This window comes from Acinonyx jubatus, chromosome A1 (assembly GCF_027475565.1).
Source record: "Acinonyx jubatus isolate Ajub_Pintada_27869175 chromosome A1, VMU_Ajub_asm_v1.0, whole genome shotgun sequence".
Taxonomy (NCBI): domain Eukaryota; kingdom Metazoa; phylum Chordata; class Mammalia; order Carnivora; family Felidae; genus Acinonyx; species Acinonyx jubatus.
In genome coordinates, this window is record NC_069380.1 from 114,475,020 (window position 1) to 114,492,881 (window position 17,862).

General features: G+C 52.6%; 1 protein-coding gene across 1 annotated transcript in view; it reads left to right on the top strand.

The window, feature by feature from the left end:
• Window positions 1–4,609: 4,609 nt before the first annotated feature.
• Window positions 4,610–17,862, top strand: part of PSD2 (pleckstrin and Sec7 domain containing 2) — a 74,288-nt gene continuing 61,035 nt past the window's right edge. Inside the window, exon 1 of the mRNA XM_053221888.1 lies at window positions 4,610–5,445. The gene's annotated coding sequence lies outside the window, so the exon portion shown is untranslated. The remainder of the gene's footprint in view (window positions 5,446–17,862) is intronic.

Sequence of the window (17,862 nt, forward strand, 5' to 3'; positions counted from 1 at the left end):
ATGCGTGTTTAGTCTTTGGTTCTGGAGAGAGTGTTCTCCTACCACCATTCCTGAGACACAGAGAAATATATTTTTCTCTCCCAAATAGTGCTGGGTCTTCACAACTCTAAGTATATCAGACCTGAGAATGTTCTGAGCAAACGTTGGTATACGTAATATATGCTTCTGTTCTGAACTAAATAAACACAGGCTTCTGGACTGTGAGGGTGCCACCCAGCAAGGGTCTTCACCAAAGGTCTGCCCTCGACCCCTCAACCTCAGATCTGGGATTGGGTGTTGGGAGTTGTGGGGAGTGGGGAGGCAGGGCCCTGAGTCCTTAGAGCCTTCCAGATAGTTTCCTGTACCTGCTTGGGCTGGGTGTGCACTGGCACTGGAGAGATAGATGTAGGAGTCCCACAGCGAGTGCCCGTTCTGGTGAGGGAGGCCAGTGAGAGCACAGTTCTTGCACAGAGGAGCACTCTTTTTTCCTAGAGGGATAAATAGTTGGATTGAGAAGAACAGAAGAACGAATAGGAGTTTACCACATGAGGGCTGGGGACAGGAGGCACATTTCAGGAATGTACAAAGCCTGGAGGCCTGAAGGAACAGTGCATAGTGAGTATTTCTGGAGGTGGGGAGGATGAGCAGGGGGGCTAGACTGGAAAGGGCAGACCTGAAGAAACTTGGCAGTAATCCTGAGGATGTTGGGGACCCAGGGCAGCTTCAGAGCAGAAAGTCACCCTAACTCTGCCTCCTCATCTGTAGTGTGGGTACAAGACACTCCTCCCCCCACTCCCACCCCAACCCCGCAGGCCTGGATGGAAGGTAAATGATAGAGAGGAAGGGGAGGTGCTTGTACTTTCATACCCCCCCTCCCACTCAGGGAGCTAAGGGATGGGCAGAGGGTGTGGTGAGGAGGCAGTGATGCGGGGCTCTGTTCCCACTGTTCTCCGCGCACAGGGAGACAGAGCAGGGATCCAGAGCCCCCTCCCAGATCTGATCTGGACTGCCAGATGGAGGTGGCCACGATTAGCAGCTCCAGGTGACATGGGCACGTGACTTTGGTGATGTCTACCACCGAGGAAATAGGATCTTGGTTCTGGCTTTTAGGTCAGGAAAGCGGCTCTCACTGAGGGGCTCTGCAGGGCCCGGCCTCAGAACCGACCAGGTTCTTTCTGCCATCTATTGGTTCTACATTTCCTACCTTCCTAAAGGAGGTCCCTTGTCCCCCATCCTCCACTCCTCCTGGGGAGTCCCCGCCTGGCTGGAGCTGGGTGCCTATGTGTGTTGGGAAAGGGGGTGGTGGCTGCGCCGCACACCGCAGATCCCAGCTGCCTCTGGACGCTGAAAAATCCAATTTTCTTCCTAATTGCCACCGCCCGCGCTCTCTCTCCCCTCACAGCCTACTTCTGCTTGGCGGCGCCTGGTCCCCCACGCTCCCCCTACTCCTGCCTCCCGCTACCCACCCCACGGCAGACGCTGCCCCCCCTCGCGGTCACCCGTGTCGGGACGCACCATATATCATGTCCGCAGCCGGGAGGGGCTGGGGGAGCGGACAGGCACCCGCCCTGGGTTCCCTGACGAAATCGTCCTTTTCCGCGGCGGAGGATGACAGGTTGTGGGAACAACAGCTTGAATTACGGAAAGAAGTTTCCCCACTGAGTTAATCTGCAGTGGCTGGAGGTGACCTTCTGGAGACGGCGATTAATCACGGGCCGTGGCGGGCGCCGCGCCACGCCGGGCCCTTTGGGGGAATACTAATTCCACTACAAGATAAATCATAATTTGACAATAATCATCTGCCCTAATCACTCCAATTCTTCTGTTTAATTATTTGTATACACCGCGTTTCTTCAGCGAGGACCCCTTGTGCCTGTGGGTGGGGAGAGGACAGCCGCCTGGGTGCAGACCCCTCTTTGGCCTCTTGGCCTCTTGGCTCTACTATATGCTTGGGGAAGCCTGAGTCAGAACTGCTAGGGAGAACCTTGGAGCTCAGAGTTATGACAGCATGACTGGGGAAACTGAGACTCAGAAAGATGACAGGCCTTGCCGAGGTCCTATGGCAAGCTTTGGGTAAACCAGGGTGAAGACTAAGGGCTCAGTGTTTAGTCCTAGGCTGTACTCCATGGCACTACCCTGTTGAAGAATGGCCCAGAGTGCCTCACTTCCACTGTCCTATTCCCTGACTCCTGTCCGCAGTATCCTGTTAAGCCTGGTTCCCTCCATCTGCCAGCGTGGACAGGATTGTTGCCTGTTTCCATTCCCTTCACCTGAGCCCTGGGCCCGCCTGGCCACTCAGGACATGAGGATGAGGGGTTGTGGGCATCTGAGCAGGGGTTGCCTGCTTCCATCTACCAGTGCTATGTGACCACTGACAGTTGATGGGACCTTTTGGAAGCCTTTAACATCCGTAGCCTTTCTCTGTGAATTGGATGGGGCTCCCTCTCTCCCAGGGTGATAGAGACCTAGCCCCATGCCAGATTCATAGGAGTTCTCACAGATGCTTCCTGCTGCCCCTTCCTGCTCTGCCAGGCCCCAGCCACTAGAGTCCTATATTTTCTGCCTCCGCCCACCCTCCCAAATCTGGCTCCTGGTGCCGCCATGTTCATCCCTGGGTTGGGCTGCCAGGAGAGTTCCAGGGACCTAATTTTGCCCCTGACGTTCCCCTTGGAGGGGCTGGCTGGGCTGCTGCCAGCTCTGGCTCCCTGAAGCAGGAATCAGAATGACTCAGTGTCTTTCTTTTTCCAGGCCAGCTCCTGGCACCCCTTGATGAGGGGTATTGGTGAAGAGGGTACAGTGGGGGCTGTTGGACCCAGCATGGCCCGCCCCCCTGAGATGTGGCTCATGTGGGAACTGTGGTGTGCCTTTGTGGCAGTGTGAGGGGGGATGACTTCCTTAAACAAAAGCCAAAAGCCTAGCTGGGTGTGTGCTGATGGGGCCACAGCCACAGAGAATGATACACGGATGATAATGAAAATAATGGTAACAGCAGTGAATCGTTCATTCCCAACAGCAGCCTGCCAGGGGATCCTCGTCCCAAGGACAGTTGATGAAAGGCTGATGCTAGAAACAAAGCCCTTATCCTCAGGATGCCCCAAATTCAGGGAAGAGATGTGGCCCCTTTGTTCAGATCAGAGAGAGAAGAAGGAAGCGGGGAAAAATACAAACCACAGTATTACCTGGCTACATTTATGGAGCTCCTGCCATGTGTCAGGCTCCATGTTCAGTACTCGGCCTGTTTCACATCTCTAAGTTCTCATGACCACCTGTGAGTGGGGTGTGATGTCAGGCCATTTTACAGATGGGGAAACCGAGTCTCAGGGAGGCAAAGTCACTTGCTTTATGTCACCGAGTTTATGAGTACAAGGTTGGGATTTGAACTCAGTCTCCTATTCCATCCCCTTCTGCCTCCTAGAAATGTCAACAAAGCCGCTTCATCAGTATTGTACAATTTCTGGTCAGAGGGTCTGGGAAAAGCTGAGCTAGTCTCTTCACTTGTCAGAGTCTGCTTTCCCTGCTATGCAGTTGAGAGACTGGGGATATGACAGGGCACTGGGTCCCTGCCTTGGTCTTCCATACCTGTGAGTCCCTCATGGAGTCCGACTTCCCTCGCTTCTGCTGTAGTTTCCCTTCCCTCATCCTCTGTGGTCACAGCATTCCCTTCTTCTGTGTCTTTGGCTAGATCTGTGCCCTTCCATTCTAGTTCCTCAGTGACCCTTGCCTGGAGGAGGGGATATATATGGGACAGGCAGTGTCTTGTACCTAGTGGCCTCCATCTAGTAATATTCCCTGACGGCCCCTGGGCAGATCAGCCATGGCTTGTGATCCATAGGGACAGTGTTGGCTTTGTGAGAGGTGTTTTGGTTAGGCACCCCTTAGCTATCCTGTGGTCCTTTCTTTACCCAACCTAGAGTTGGAGTATTCCCACACACGAGGCAGGGCTCTAGAGGGTGGCTGAGCAGGAATACCCTACCCCAGCTGTAAAGATCTGAAGGGGGTCATTTAGCCTTTCTGAACCTCAGTTTCCTTATCTGCAAACTAGAAGTACTAATACCCGGCACACATTAAGTACTCAATAATTGTGACCTATCGTTAGTGTAAGTATCAGCCTGTATGGTGAGATCACAGAGACACTCTCCCTTGGCCTGGCCCCTAAGTTGCCTTTTGTGGGTGTTCAAGAGGGGAGGGGCATCCCTCTGCAGACAAGACTCCACTCAGAAAGCCACTGGGTCAGCCCCTTCCCACTGGGGCTGCCTCTGTTCCCCGCCCCCGCCTGGGGTCTGACAAGTGAGGAGAGGGCTGGCGGGGAGGTGGTGGAGCTGTGGCAGAAGAGAGGGGAGCCAAAGGTTGGCCGAGTGGGGGAGAGATGGCCTGGGGGGAGAGCAGCTGAGTCGCTGGGGAGGGTGGGAGGCTGTCGTGCTATAAATACCTCCCAGGTAACAGGACCCGTAAATGAAGGGAGGGAATTAGTCACATTTCGTGGCGCCTGGGAGAGAGGACAGGGAGCAATGACCTGAATCCATGGAAGGGAAAAAATTAGGCTAACCTTGAGATGGGGGGGGGGGTGGTGGTTAGGGCTGGATATTGTGCCTCCTCAGAGGAGTGTCCGGGACTCCATCTGCTGGACAGGGGCCAGGGAGGAATAATCTTGGCAGGAGGGGTCTGGAAGGGACAGCTTGTCTACTCCATGCCCGGATGTGTGAGGGTCTCTTTTCTTCTCAAGGATTCCCTAGCCTCTCTCACAAACTCAATCCTATTCCTCTTGGAAGTTCTTCCTGGGGTCTAGCCTTGATCTTTCCTCATGCCACTCTGAAGTATGTTCCCATTTGCTGCCCTCCTGAAGCCCTTGCTCTCCCTGAAGCCCCTATGTTATCGTGCATGTACCTCTGTGTCATTCCCTGGGTTCCTGGTTCAGGCAGAAGATTCTTTGCTTGGGAAGGCAAGAAGGTTGTGTCCTGCTTCCTCTCTGGACCCCACTGCGGGGGCTGGGTCCGCTTGTCCCTCACTGGGCTGATGACCATGGCCTGCCCTCCACTCCCCCAGCCCCCCTCTTCATGGTTGCCAGAGCAACAGTCAGTACATGTTCTCACTTGCTTACACCTTCCCTACTCCTCTAGGAATGGAGTCCAGGCCCCTTGGCTTGCATACCCAGCCTGCTCCATCAGCCTCCAAGCAGCTTTCTTACCACATCTGCACTTGCTCTCTCTCACACCCAGCCTGCAGCTCTCAATTCTCCACGTCTTTGCACGGACTGGCCTTTCAGTTGAGGGTAACCTCTCCTTGTTCTGCCTGTTAGATTTGCATTTTCTCCCAGGCCCCAAGTTCTGAAATTCCCCCAGCTGCCTCCCCAGCTGAGTTGGGTCCTCCTCATCTATGCTCTGGAAACACTTCTGGCAGGGGTAGTGTGGGAAAGTGGTTAAGATCCAAAGTAGAAGGCCAGACTTGCCTCATCCTATGTGGCCTCTGGTGAGTAAATGAGCTCTCCTATGCCTCAGTTTCCTCATCTGTAAAAAGGGGTTCTCACAGTGCTTCCCAAGGGTGATGCACTTTGGGTGAGCCCTGTGTGAGGAGGGCTTAGCACGTAGTCAGCGGGTGGCTGCTGTTGGGGTCACAGTATTGATCGCACTGTTTCTGTGTCTGTCTCCTCTGTGGGCTGTGAGATGGGGGGGGGGGGGGCGGGTGGCGCTGCGTCCCCGTGTGACTCGTCGCCGCAGCCGCAGTGGCCAGCTCGCGCCTGGCACTGAGACGGTCGGCAAATGTTTGCTGAATTAATGAGTGGGGGCTGCAGGGCGGGCTTGGGCTGCAGTTCCGCCTGGGCTGCTGCAGCTGGGGCGCCTGTGTACATGTGTGTGCGGTGGGAGCATGAGTGAGGGGTGTCTGTGGGGTGGGGGAGCCGTATCCGTGTCCCGTCCCGGGGGTCTGGCGGCGCCGTGGGCAGCCTGGCGCGCCCGCTCCCTGGGGTCCCCGCCCAGCGCCTGCCTGGCTGCGGGACCCCGTTGCCAGGAGCAGTCAGGATGCGGCAGCGTCTCCATGGCAACGCGGCATCTCGAGCCGCGCGCCGCCCTCCCCCGGCGCCCCGCTGTGGGCAGGAGGCCGAGCCTGGCAGCCCCTCCCGGCCCAGCAGCCAGCAAGCTGGGCCAGGAGGCCAAAGCCTGGTGGGAGGGACTGAGGAGGGGGCTCCTTATTTTTCTAGAGATGAGGGGCTGACCTGTCTTTACTTCCCTCTCCATCGGGGGGGGGGGGGGAGGTAGACAATGTGAGGGCTCTGTCCTCTGTCCATGTGCAGCCCCAGCCCCCCCCCCCCCCTTTTCTGGCTAGGAAACCAGGAACAGGTCCTGGTCAGCGCAGGAGACCCTCACTGGCCAAGGGACATCTCTGATCTAAGTCCTGGCTGTGAAAATGACACAATGATCCAGGCTTGAGGGGCTGTTGTGAGGGGGCATTGAGGGACTGCTGGGGAAGTGCCATCCTGGTCTGTGGTGTGAGTGCAAGCCCAGTGACTTCCAGTGCCCACACAATGTCCACCAGTACCCCCCACTTCTCACCGATAAATGCCCAAGTCCCCAGTACCTGCCAAGAACTGTCCTAATGTCCCTTTACCTTCTTGGTCATGCCGTATCCCCGAAACCCATTCAAAGCTTCCCCCTGTGGGCTCAGTGACACCCCAAGTTCTCATCCAGTGCCTTTTGTACTCAACATTTTCCCAGTGCCTCCCAGTACTTCCAAGTACCCACTTGCTATGTAATTGTTATCCATTCTCCCCTTATGCTTACTCAGTATTTTCAGATATCCATTTAACACCCTCCCCAATTACTATCCAGTAACTAAACGGTGCTTTCCTTCCAGTTTAGGCTTGGTGCCCCTTAATACCCCGCGGGATGACCCACTGCCCCTAGTGCCCTTCTATTATTCACCCGGTACTTTGCATATCCAGTGTAGATCCCAGTACCTTCCCAGCACTCCTCTTCACCCAGTGCCACTACAACCTCAGTCTGCCCAGTGTACTCCCACTACGCACCTCCTGCTCCACTCTCTGCTTCCTAGTAAATCCCCCTTATCCTCCTGCCTCCCCGCACTGCCCCAGCTAGAGCTCCGCCAGGCCGCAGTGCTCGTTGGGACCAGGAGGGGGCGCATGAACGGTCAGCCAAAGACAAGCTGCGGGCGCGGCCGGGGTGGAGGTCGAGAGGCTGCATCCGAGGCTGTTGTCTTACGGAGCCTAAGTCCAAGCCCAGCGGGGGGCTGCATTTCGGGGGAATCCTGCCAGCAGTGACGCACCCCACCCTCATCCTCTGTTAGCCCCGCCGGGTTCGTTGCCACAGCCGTCGTGGCTTCGGCTCTGGGAGGGGGCGCGCGCCCTCTGGTGGCCACAAAGCAGCTCAGCTCTCCTGGCTGCTGCGCGGGGACAGGGAGGTGCGTTCCTTCCCTTCCTTTTCCACGTCCTAGTTTATTGGGCCTGTCCTTGAGGTGGTACGCGGAGGGGGTGGGGGTGGAGCGTTGGGATTGTCGGCAATCCAGCCTCCTCTCTGGGGGCAAGACAGAGGGACTGGAGACTGGGATGAAACGAGAATATTGGCTAGGAAGCTTGGGACTGAGGGTCCCTGGAAAGGGACTGTGGGAGCAGAATGGTGGGAGGTGGGGGGAGCGCTGAATCTGCCAAGAAATGGGTCTCTCCTCGTGGATCTAGCAATTTGGGCTTTTATCTCGTGTGCTGCCTACAGAAGGTTTGGGGAATGATAAGGGGGTGGTGGTAGGGTGAGGTGTCTCCAGGCCAAGCCTGGCAGCTCCTGCCTGGCCCTAAACCCTTCACAATGGGATCTGCTTTCATCGACCTACTCCTGGACGACCCCATTATGGCCTCTGCCCACCTGCCTGGGCGTGTTCCCTAATCTTCAGCAGTCCTGGAGGTTTCTTCTCCTCTGTGTAATGGGGAAATAGATGGAGCTAAGCCAGAGGAACCCAGGTTAGACTCCTACAGTCTGTACTGAATTGGAGTGACCTTAGCTTATAGGACCATCCAGGGTCAGGTCTGTAATCTTGTGCCCATCTGTGATCTGGCATGAAGACAGCACTCAGGGAGCCTCTGCTCAGTGGATTAGTGAGTGAGGTCCTTCGAGATGCCTTTTGCATTTTCTTCTTCACTGCATGGATGAGGAAACTGAGGCGCCTAGGAAGTAAATAATTATTCCAGGATCGCCAAGAGTGGATGGTTTGGCGGGAATGTGAGAAAGAGCACTGGCCAGTCTGGGTTTGGTCTCCATTCTGATACTCGCTGAAGGAGCTTGGCCCACCCCTTCTAAGCTCGATCTCCTCATTTATAAATGGAGAATAACCACTCTACTTCCTTCCTTGTGAGGAATCTGATGATGATGTTGGGGAGAATTATAATGATTATAGGTGCTGTTGGCTGAGTGCTTATGCCAGGTGCCATGTAAAGTGACTCAGCACATGAGATCCAAGAGGTTATTATACTAGGTTGACAAAGGCTCAGGGCCTTCCTGAAGAGGCTCTCAGTGACGACCAGCTCACAGGCAGAGTGACAAAGCCCTTACCAGGCCTGGTGCCAGACTCCAGGCCTCCAGGATGAGCTCCAGAGCTCCTCTGCTGGTGCTTGGGCTGGAGGCAGGGGGAGGGACAAGATGACCTTGGGCTGTCTCCTGTGCAATGCTCCCATGTTCCTAGGCCTGGATCAGATTTCCGGCCCCCGGGAGGGCAGAGGGGGCTAGTTGATGGAAGAAGCATGTGTCCTGGCCCGGGCAGCTGGACCTGGGGGCCTTGCCCTGGAACCTGGGGCCTTTCCTGCAGAGGGAATATCCAAGAGCAGGAAGGAAGGAAGTGGGGAGGGGGAGGAAGGAGGGGTGGGAGAAAGGACGGGACAGGCCCCAGCTGGGAGTGAGTTCTCTCTGAGGCTGGCCAAGGCAAGAAGACGTCTGCATTGGCCTGGCTGAGGCTTTTGGGTTGGTTACCCTGGCTGGAGCTTGGATGTGTGTGTGGTGGGGGCAAGAAAAGAAGATGAGTCTCCTCATCTGTGTAACAGGTAGAACACTGCCTTCCGGACTGGATGGGTATAAACAATAAGGTCAGGAATGTAAAGGAGGTGGGGCCTGGAACATAGCAGGTGCCTCAAGTCTGTTAGCTCCCCCTACCTGTCCTGGCTGCCCTGGCTGTGAGAAAATAGACAGCTCAAACAGAGGCCAGTGAACTCATGCATCCTTTCAACAACCACTACTGAATACCTACTATGTGTTGGGTCTGGCGCTATTAACCTGATTAAGAGTCAGTCCTTGCCCTTACAGAGCCCGTCGACACTGAGGGGAGGGATGTGTCACCAGGCAGTGATGGGGGGGCGGGGAGCACAGGGCCTGTGACAGTCCAGGGGAAGAGCCTGACCCAGCCTGGGGAGGTGAGAGAAGACTACTTGGAGGAGGTGATATTCATGTCTGGGCCCAAAGGATGAGTATGCATTAGCCAGAAGAAGGGGCATAGTGAGTGTGTGTGTGGGGGGGGTAGTTCTAGGGAAGGGCAGGTCCCAAGCCGATTGGTTCAGGAAGAACAGGGCTATGGCTGCAGCAGAATGTGTGGCAATGAGCAGTGCTTGGAGGGGAGGCAGAGACTTGGTGCTCAGGGATAGGGCTGGGATTTCATCCCAAGGGCGCTGGGGAGCCACAGAAAGTTCTAAGTAGGTATGGCATGGTTAGAATCGGAATAAGGCCCAATAGAGGGCACTCAGGGCCTCCATGTTGTGCCCTGCCACCTCTGTGCCCTCATCCCTCATGGTTCCTTGATGGGGAGCAGGCAGGCTAGAGCATCACAGCCCCCTAGTAACCCCTCAGGTTTTCCTACCCTCTTCTTTGCCAATCCTCTCCCCTACGTGGACATTATATCCCTTGGATAAGCCAACACCTTACTCTGACCATGAAGCCCCATCACAGGGAAAGATCAAGCAACCCTCAGTCTCTTCCTTGCAGTCCTTCTTATGAGTCAGCCAAAGGTAGAGAGTGTTGGGAGGATGCGGGCAAATCAAATGAAGTAAACAGTTGAGTTAGTTTGTACAGTGTTTCCACTGCTCAGGTGAAAATGAAGTACAGGAGTATGCACAAGCTTCACAATACAAATTGCATAATTTTGGTGATCCTGCAAACGAGTGAAATGTCCTTATATTTGCATTTTAAAACTGGCATTGCACAACATAAAGATGAATGGTAAAATTCATGGTAGCCGTTTAAGTTTTTAATTTTTCTTTGCTTAGAATGACATTATGTAGCAAATAAAAAAACACATCATGTCAAGTTGAGAGACCACACGGGAAAGGAAAAAGCTTTATATGTATTTAGTTTTATATTTGAGTGTCTTTAATATTTAAGCGCCTTGAATGCATTCCCTTGCTCTTTGGACAAGGGGTTCCACATCCACGTTTTTTGCTGGGTCCTGCAGTGTAACCAGTCCCAGGAGGAAGACCCCTTGTGTCCACATTATGGGGTGGACCTGTGAGGGCGGGACCCAGGACTGCCCACCCCTGGGCATTCCCTCTGTGATGCAGCCAGTGTGGTGGGTCAGGCTCTCAATTCCCTGGGCCCAGGACTGCAGGTAGAAATGGATATGCCTTGGGGCGCCTGGGTGGCTCAGTCGGTTAAGCAGCTCAGGTCATGATCTCGCGGTCCGTGAGTTCGAGCCCCGCGTCGGGCTCTGTGCTGACAGCTCTGAGCCTGGAGACTGTTTCAGATTCTGTGTCTCCCTCTCTCTGACCCTCCCCCGTTCATGCTCTGTCTCTCTCTGTCTCAAAAATAAATAAAAAAAAGTTAAAAAAAAAAAATGGATGTGCCTCCTTTTGTATAATATGCCTCCCAACTGGTGAAGACCTAAGCCCTCCCTGGGGGTCCTTTTCTCTCCTGGTGGGCCACAGTCCAGGGTTTGGGGCAGTGAAGGGCATTTGGGGGAGGCCAGCTTCCTCAGGCCTGAAGATGATGCCATCTGTGGCCTTTGAGGGCATCTTCACTGACTATCAACCTGCCCTCCAGCCTGGCAAGCCCCATGGGTTCCTGGTTCCTTCCCTTTAAGATGGGGCTTCCCAAAGACAGGGCCTGCAGACGGGCCTCAGAAACAGGCTGTGGTGAAGCTGGAGAGGGGCTTCTGTCTTCCCTCTTCCGTCAGCTGTCCCCACCTGGGTGAGGGAGAGGGCATGGGTTCCATCTCCTCTGCTTGCTTTTGAGGGATAGAGAAGGGAGGAATGAAACCCCCTTGGCAGTGATCAGCCAGCAACCCGCTGCCTGTACGAGGCCCTCAAGCTCGAGGCACAGGAGTGGTGGTGGGAGCGCAGCGAGGTGGGAAGAAAGGGCCTCATCAGACTGGCCCCTTGAGGAAGGCAGGGGAAGTGGGCAGCACAGGGTGGTTAAGACTCCTATGGTGTGATCCTTTGAGCTTATCCATAAGAAGCAGTCAGTGCATTTAGCTGTTGCCGTTCACAGAAACTTACCTGTTGGGAGGAGGAGGTTGGTGAATTGGCGGGGCCTCCCACCTCTGCCACCAGGAATGCCCTCCATGCCCTCTTCCTCTCCCAGTCTTCCTCATTTCCTCTCCACCCTGCTTCCCGTTTCTCTCACTGTAACATACCAGGCTTGTGCCCACCTCAGGGCCTTTGCACTTGCTTTTTTGGGATGTGGGGAGAGAGAGAAAGTGTACATGAGCTCACGAGCAGGGGAAAGGGGCAGAGAGAGAGAGAGAGAGAGAGAGAGAGAGAATCTCAAGCAGGCTCCATGCCCAGAGCCCCACAGACAAGGGGCTTGATCTCACAACCATGAGGTCATGACCTGAGCCCACATCAAGAGTTGGATGCTTAACTGACTGAGCCACTCAGCCCCGCCCCCCCCCCCCCTCCCCCCCCCCCCGCCCCGGACCTGCTTTTCATTTTGTCTGTAACTCTGGTCTCCTAGCTACTTGATGACTGACTTTATTGTTTCTTGGGTCTTAGCATAAATGTCACCCCCAGGATGGTGCACCCCACTGCCCAGCTGACATCTCTCTGGTGAAGCCACTCTTACATTTCATTGTTCTAATTTTCCTCACAGTACTTGATAGGTGGTAATTTTGTTTACTTGTTCACTGTCTTTCTCCCCTCCCTGCAGGCTGTGAGCCTCAGGCCTTCACCTTGTCTGTCTTGTTCCCCCATGTCCTCAGTGAGTGGCAGCACATAGTAGGTATACTGCACAGAGAGCGCCCTGCTTTTATTTTACAGTTTAGTTCACAGTTTAATGAATGAGGTGGGATTAAACAAGCCGACACGTTTGCTACATGTTTTTGTTTTGTTTTGTTTTGTTTTGCTGTTGTTGTTTTTAATTGTGGTGAGATACAACATAACATGAAAATTACCATCTTGGGGGGTGCGTGGGTGGCTCACTTGTTTCAGCATCCAACTCTTGGTTTTGGCTCAGGTCACGATCTCGTGGTTTGTGAGCCGAGCTCCACATTGGGCTCCACACTGATGGTGTGGAGCCCGCTTGGGATTCTCTCTCTCCCTCTTTCTCTGCCCTTCCCTTGCTTGTGCTCTTTCTCAAAATAAACAAAAACTTAAAAACAAAATTTACCATGTTAACGATTTTTTCTTATCTTAACTATTTTTCAGTTCAGTGGCATTAAGTACATTCACACGGTTATGCAACCATCACCACCATCCATCCCTGAACTCTCTTCATTTTTCACAATCGAAATGCTGTACCCATTAAACACTAACTCCCCAACCCTCCACTTCCTCAGCCCCTGGCAACACCATTCTACTTTTTGTCTCTATGAGTTTTTTTTTTAAATTTATTTTTAAGTCATCTTTACACCCACAAGTCTAAGGTCAAGAGTCACATGCTCCACTGACTGAACCAGCCAGGCACCCCACGTTTGACTATTCTAGATAGCTCATATAAATGTAATTATACAGTATTTATATTTGTGACTGGCTTATTTTACTCAGGATTATGTACTCAAGGTTCATCCATGTTGTGGTTGTCAGAATTCCCTTACTTAAAAAAATTTTTTTTTAATGTTTATATTTATTTTTGAGAGAGAGTGAGAGAGAGAGAGAGTGAGCATGAGCAGGGGAAGGGCAGAGAGAGAGAGGGAAGCAGGCTCCAAGCTCCTACCTGTCAGCGTGGAGCCCAATGCGGAGCTCGAACTGCAAGCTCATGACCTGAGCCAAAGTCGGACGCTTAACCGATGGAGCCACCCAGGTGCCCCAGAATTCCCTTCCTTTTTAAGACTGAATAATATATCCATTTTATGTACACACCACAGTTGGTTTATCCGTTCATCCATCAATGGACACTTGGGTTGTTTCCCTCTCTCGGCTATTGTGAATAATGCTGCTATGAATGTGGGTGTACAAAAATCTCTTGGAGACCTTGCTTTCAATTCTCTTGTGTATATACCCAGAAGTGGAATTGTTGGATCATATGGTAATCTTATTTTTAGCTTTTTGAGGAACCACCATACTGCTGTGGACAGCAGCTGCACCCTTTTACATTCCTACCAGCGGTGCACAAGGGTTCCAATTTTTCCACATCCTTGCCAACCCTTGTTCTTTCCTTTTTTTTTTTTTTAAATAGTAGCCACGCCCAAACGGGTGTGAGGTGATGCCTCGCTGTGGTGTTGATTGGCATTTCTCTAATGATTAGGGTACACATTTTTTTAGAATTATTAAAAAAATTTTTTTTAAATGTTTATTTATTTTTGAGAGAGAGAGAGAGACAGAGCACGAGCGGGGTAGGAGCAGAGAGAGAGAGGGAGACACAGAATCAGAAGCAGGCTCCAGGCTCTGAGCTGTCAGCACAGAGCCTGATGCAGGGCCTGAACTCACAAACCATGAGATCATGACCTGAGCCAAGGCCAGACGCTCAGCCGACTGAGCCACCCAGGTGCCCCTAGGATACACAGTTTGAAGTTAACATCTTTTAAGAGAATGAAGGGTAGGGAGCCTCTTAACTCTGGTGGTCTGGAAGGAGGTGGTATTTAAATTTAGAAGGGAAGGAGGCAGCCAGTGGAGGATCTGGAGGAAGAACATTCCAGTAAGTGCAGGGGGCAGGCTGAAGTGTGAGTGAGCGCTGCATATTTTTGCTGGGGAAATAGTGAACAAATAATGGGCAAGAGGATGGTGATGGGAGATGTGGTCTGAGGGGGTGGGTAGGGCTTTAGCCCTTGTAAAGGAGTTTGTATATGCAGTTTATAGTATGCACTGGTTTCTTCAAGTCAGGTGGAGGAGGGGAGACACAGGGGACAGAGGGATGGACGGAGGGAAAAACGGGCTGATTGGGGGATGATGTTGCTGTTGTGTGTGTGTATCTGGACAGTGTGCGCGGTGCTTGTGGCTGTGTGCCTGTGTACATACATGTGCATGGAGGCCTGAGGGGTGTGTGTGTGTGTGTGTGTGTGCACGTGTGTGGACACTCCCAGAAGCCTCGGATCGTTATGTGATCTCTCTTAAGAATGTGCTGTGTCCACTTCCCTTTAGCCCACAATGGCCGCCCCAGCCAGGAGGGCACCGTGCTTCTTTCCGGGCTCCTACAACCGGCCTGGAACCAGCAGGAAGGATGCGGAGCCATACCTAGGGGTTGAGCCTCGTCTCTGAGAATGACAACCAGTCTTTGAAGTTTTGAAGGCAAGAGCTTGTGTGTCTGAGACCGGGAGAGGCCTCCAAGCCACTCCTTTGCGAGGCAGCAAGGGGCAAGGGGGCGAATGGCTGGGCAAGCAGGGCCGGCTGCTGCAGTACCGATAAGGGCCGCACGGGGGCAGCAGAGGACGCTGAGCGAGGAGAGGAGGCGGGAGTAAGGGATGAGAGAGGAAGGGTATCGTGCACAGAGGGGCGGAGCTCTGTGGTTTGTTTCCAGGTGGCTGGGTGTAAGAAAACAAAGTGAAGCCAGGAGCTCATCACCGTCCCAGTGGCGTTGCATTTTATCCTCACAGGCCCAGAGAAGTGGAGTCACTTGCCCAAGGTTTTTCAGTACGGGGATTCAGACTAAGCCTGCCTGACCGCTCTGCCTGTGCTCTGACCACTGCCCCACCCTGAATGAGTTCATCTGCAGGGGAGTACCGGTTTGTTCATCTGTCTCCTGGCCTCACCCGGCCCCCACCACTCCCTGTCTCATCAGACCACCCTCCTGCTTTGGGCAGGGCCTTGTAGGCTGGGAAAGGAAGCTGGGACTTGAGACCCCTTCCTGAGGACCCCAGGAGGAGCGGTTCAGATGCATGCCTACATCAACAGGGTATCAATGGCACAGTAGTATCAGGTCTCTTTCCAACCTTCCCCCTATGCTTTGGGCTGGGGAGATTCTAGAAAATCTGGCTGAACCCCTGGCCTGCCTCTGGGGCCCCCGCCACCTCTGCTGGATTTCCTCTAATCACTAGCTAGGCCCAATTCCCGAGGACTGTAAGCTGAAATACAACCAGAGTCCCCCTCAAAAAAATACACCCCCCCACTCCCCTCCCCTCATATAAGTGTGTGACTAGCAGTTTGGCTGTCCCTGGGAAAAGAAAAAAACATGGATGGTTTCAGCTGAGACCATTGAACAGAGGGGCAGAATGAAGCCCTGAGAGGGGCAGGCAATCATCCAGGATCATGTAGCAAAGCAGGGGCTGAGGCCTTGTTCATTTTTATCCAGAAAGGACTAAAGGCTCTAGACAGGGAAATCAGTAAGATATATCCCCACAGGTTGGAGACTGAGGGGTCAGAAGAACAGTGAACTGGCTTCCTCCTCCAGAAAGTCTGCCCTGACCATCTCCTCTGCCACTAGTATGAGAAATGGCCTCAGAGTTCCCTTGACATTTTGTCTGGTCAGGGTGGCTGACAAGATTGTCTGAGTTGCTTTAATCAACCTCAGAGACCCTCAGGCCTTTGTCTCAGTCAGCCTAGAAATCCCTTCTCTAGCCCTCCTAGCAGACAGCTGCCTATCCTACTTGCATACCTCATATGACAGGGAGCTCACTGCCTTAAAAGGCAGCCTGTTCCATTGTAAGACCACTCCTTCCAATGAGAACAGACTGGCCTTCTTCTGCTGTTGGAGCTAGCACACACCGTGGAGCAGAGAACGTGTGCCCCCAGAGAAGTCCCCCTGCAAGATCCAGTTACACCATGAACTTTCCCCTTAACTCAAGCATCAGTTGTATCCAACTGGTGGCACTGGAGGTGTCCAGGAATGAGGGGGTGTGTCCCCAGGGAGATGCAAGGGGAAATGAGACAGTGCGTGCAGATGGGAAATGGAGATTTCCGTGGAAATAGGACAGCAGGGCCAGCGTGATAAGGAGAAACTAAAGCCCCCAAGAGCTGCAGGGATTAGGATGGGGCGGTGCACTGAGTAGCCTGTGTCACAGGGTGGGGCCTTTAGTGAAGGGCAGAGTAACTCCGGAGACCTGCTTTCCCTTCCCAACCATGTGTGTAGAGTGTCTTTCCATTTCGGCAGGTATTTGTGGCATACCATCTTAATTGCTGCATAATACTCCGGTGCATAAAGACATCATGATTTCTTTAACCACCGCCCAACTTCGGGACATTTGGTTACATCTTTTTGCCATTTTGCAGTGAACATCCTTGTAGCTATATTTTTACCCACTTCTCTCTCTCTGTATTTTCTTAAGACGAAGGATAACTTCCTAACAATGGAACTGCTGGATTGAAGAGCAGGAACATTTTAAGGCTTTTTTTTTTTTTTAATGTTTATTTATTCTTGACAGAGAGAGACAGAGCATGAGCGGGGGAGGGGCAGAGAGAGAGGGGGACACAGAATCCGAAGCAGGCTCTGGGCTCTGAGCTGTCAGCACAGAGCCAGAGGCGGGGCTCAAACCTGTGAACCGTGAGATCATGACCTGAGCAAGCCAGACGCTTAACCGACTGAGCCACCCAGGCACCCCGACATTTTAAGGCTTTTGATACACGTTGACAGATTTTTTTTTTTTTCCTTAAAAGATGGCACCATATTTGACTCCTAACAGTGGTATGAACATGCCTGTTTCTCCACACCCTAACCATTGGTTGTCTTTTCTTTTTTTAATGTTGGTTGGTTGGTTGGTTGGTTGGTTATTTATTTATTTATTTGTTTATTTATTTATTTATTTATTTTTGAGAGAGAGAGAGAGCGTGTGCAAGCAGGGGAGGGGCAGAGAGAGAGGGAGACACAGAATCTGAGGCAGGTTCCAGACCCCGAGCTGTCAGCATAGAGCCTGACACAGGGCTTGAACTCACAAACTGTGAGATCATGACCTGAGCTGAAGTCGGATGCTTAACCGACTGAGCCACCCAGGTGTGTGCCCCAGTTGTCTTCTTTTTCCGATATTTATTATTCAAACCTTAAACATAAAAAAAGTTGAAGACATTTTACGGTTACCATCACTCAGGCTTTACGGTTTACATTACACTATATTTGCTTTATCACTATCCGTGCTTCCCCCCTCCATCTATCTGTTCATCTTGTTCATCTTCTTAAAAATTTTTTTTTAACATTTTATTTATTTTTGAGAGAGAGAGATAGAGTATGAGCAGGGAAGGGGCAGAGACACAGGGAGACACAGAATCCAAAGCAGGCTCCAGGCTCTGAGCAGCACAGAGCCTGATGTGGGACTCGAACCCATGAACTGCAAGATCATGACCTAAGCCAAAGTCAGATGCTTAACCAACAGAGCCACCCAGGCACTCCAGTTTATATTCTTTCTTACATGTGTTTCAAAGGAAGTTGCAGGAACAGTACACTTTACTCCCAGACACGTCAACATGTATATCACTAGCTAGAGTATAGTATCTGTGTATGGTTGTTGGCTTTTTTTGAGACAAAACTTTAATATAATGAGATGCACACATCTTACCCATATCATTGGTTGCATTTTGACAAATGTCTATACTTGTATACCCCACCTCCT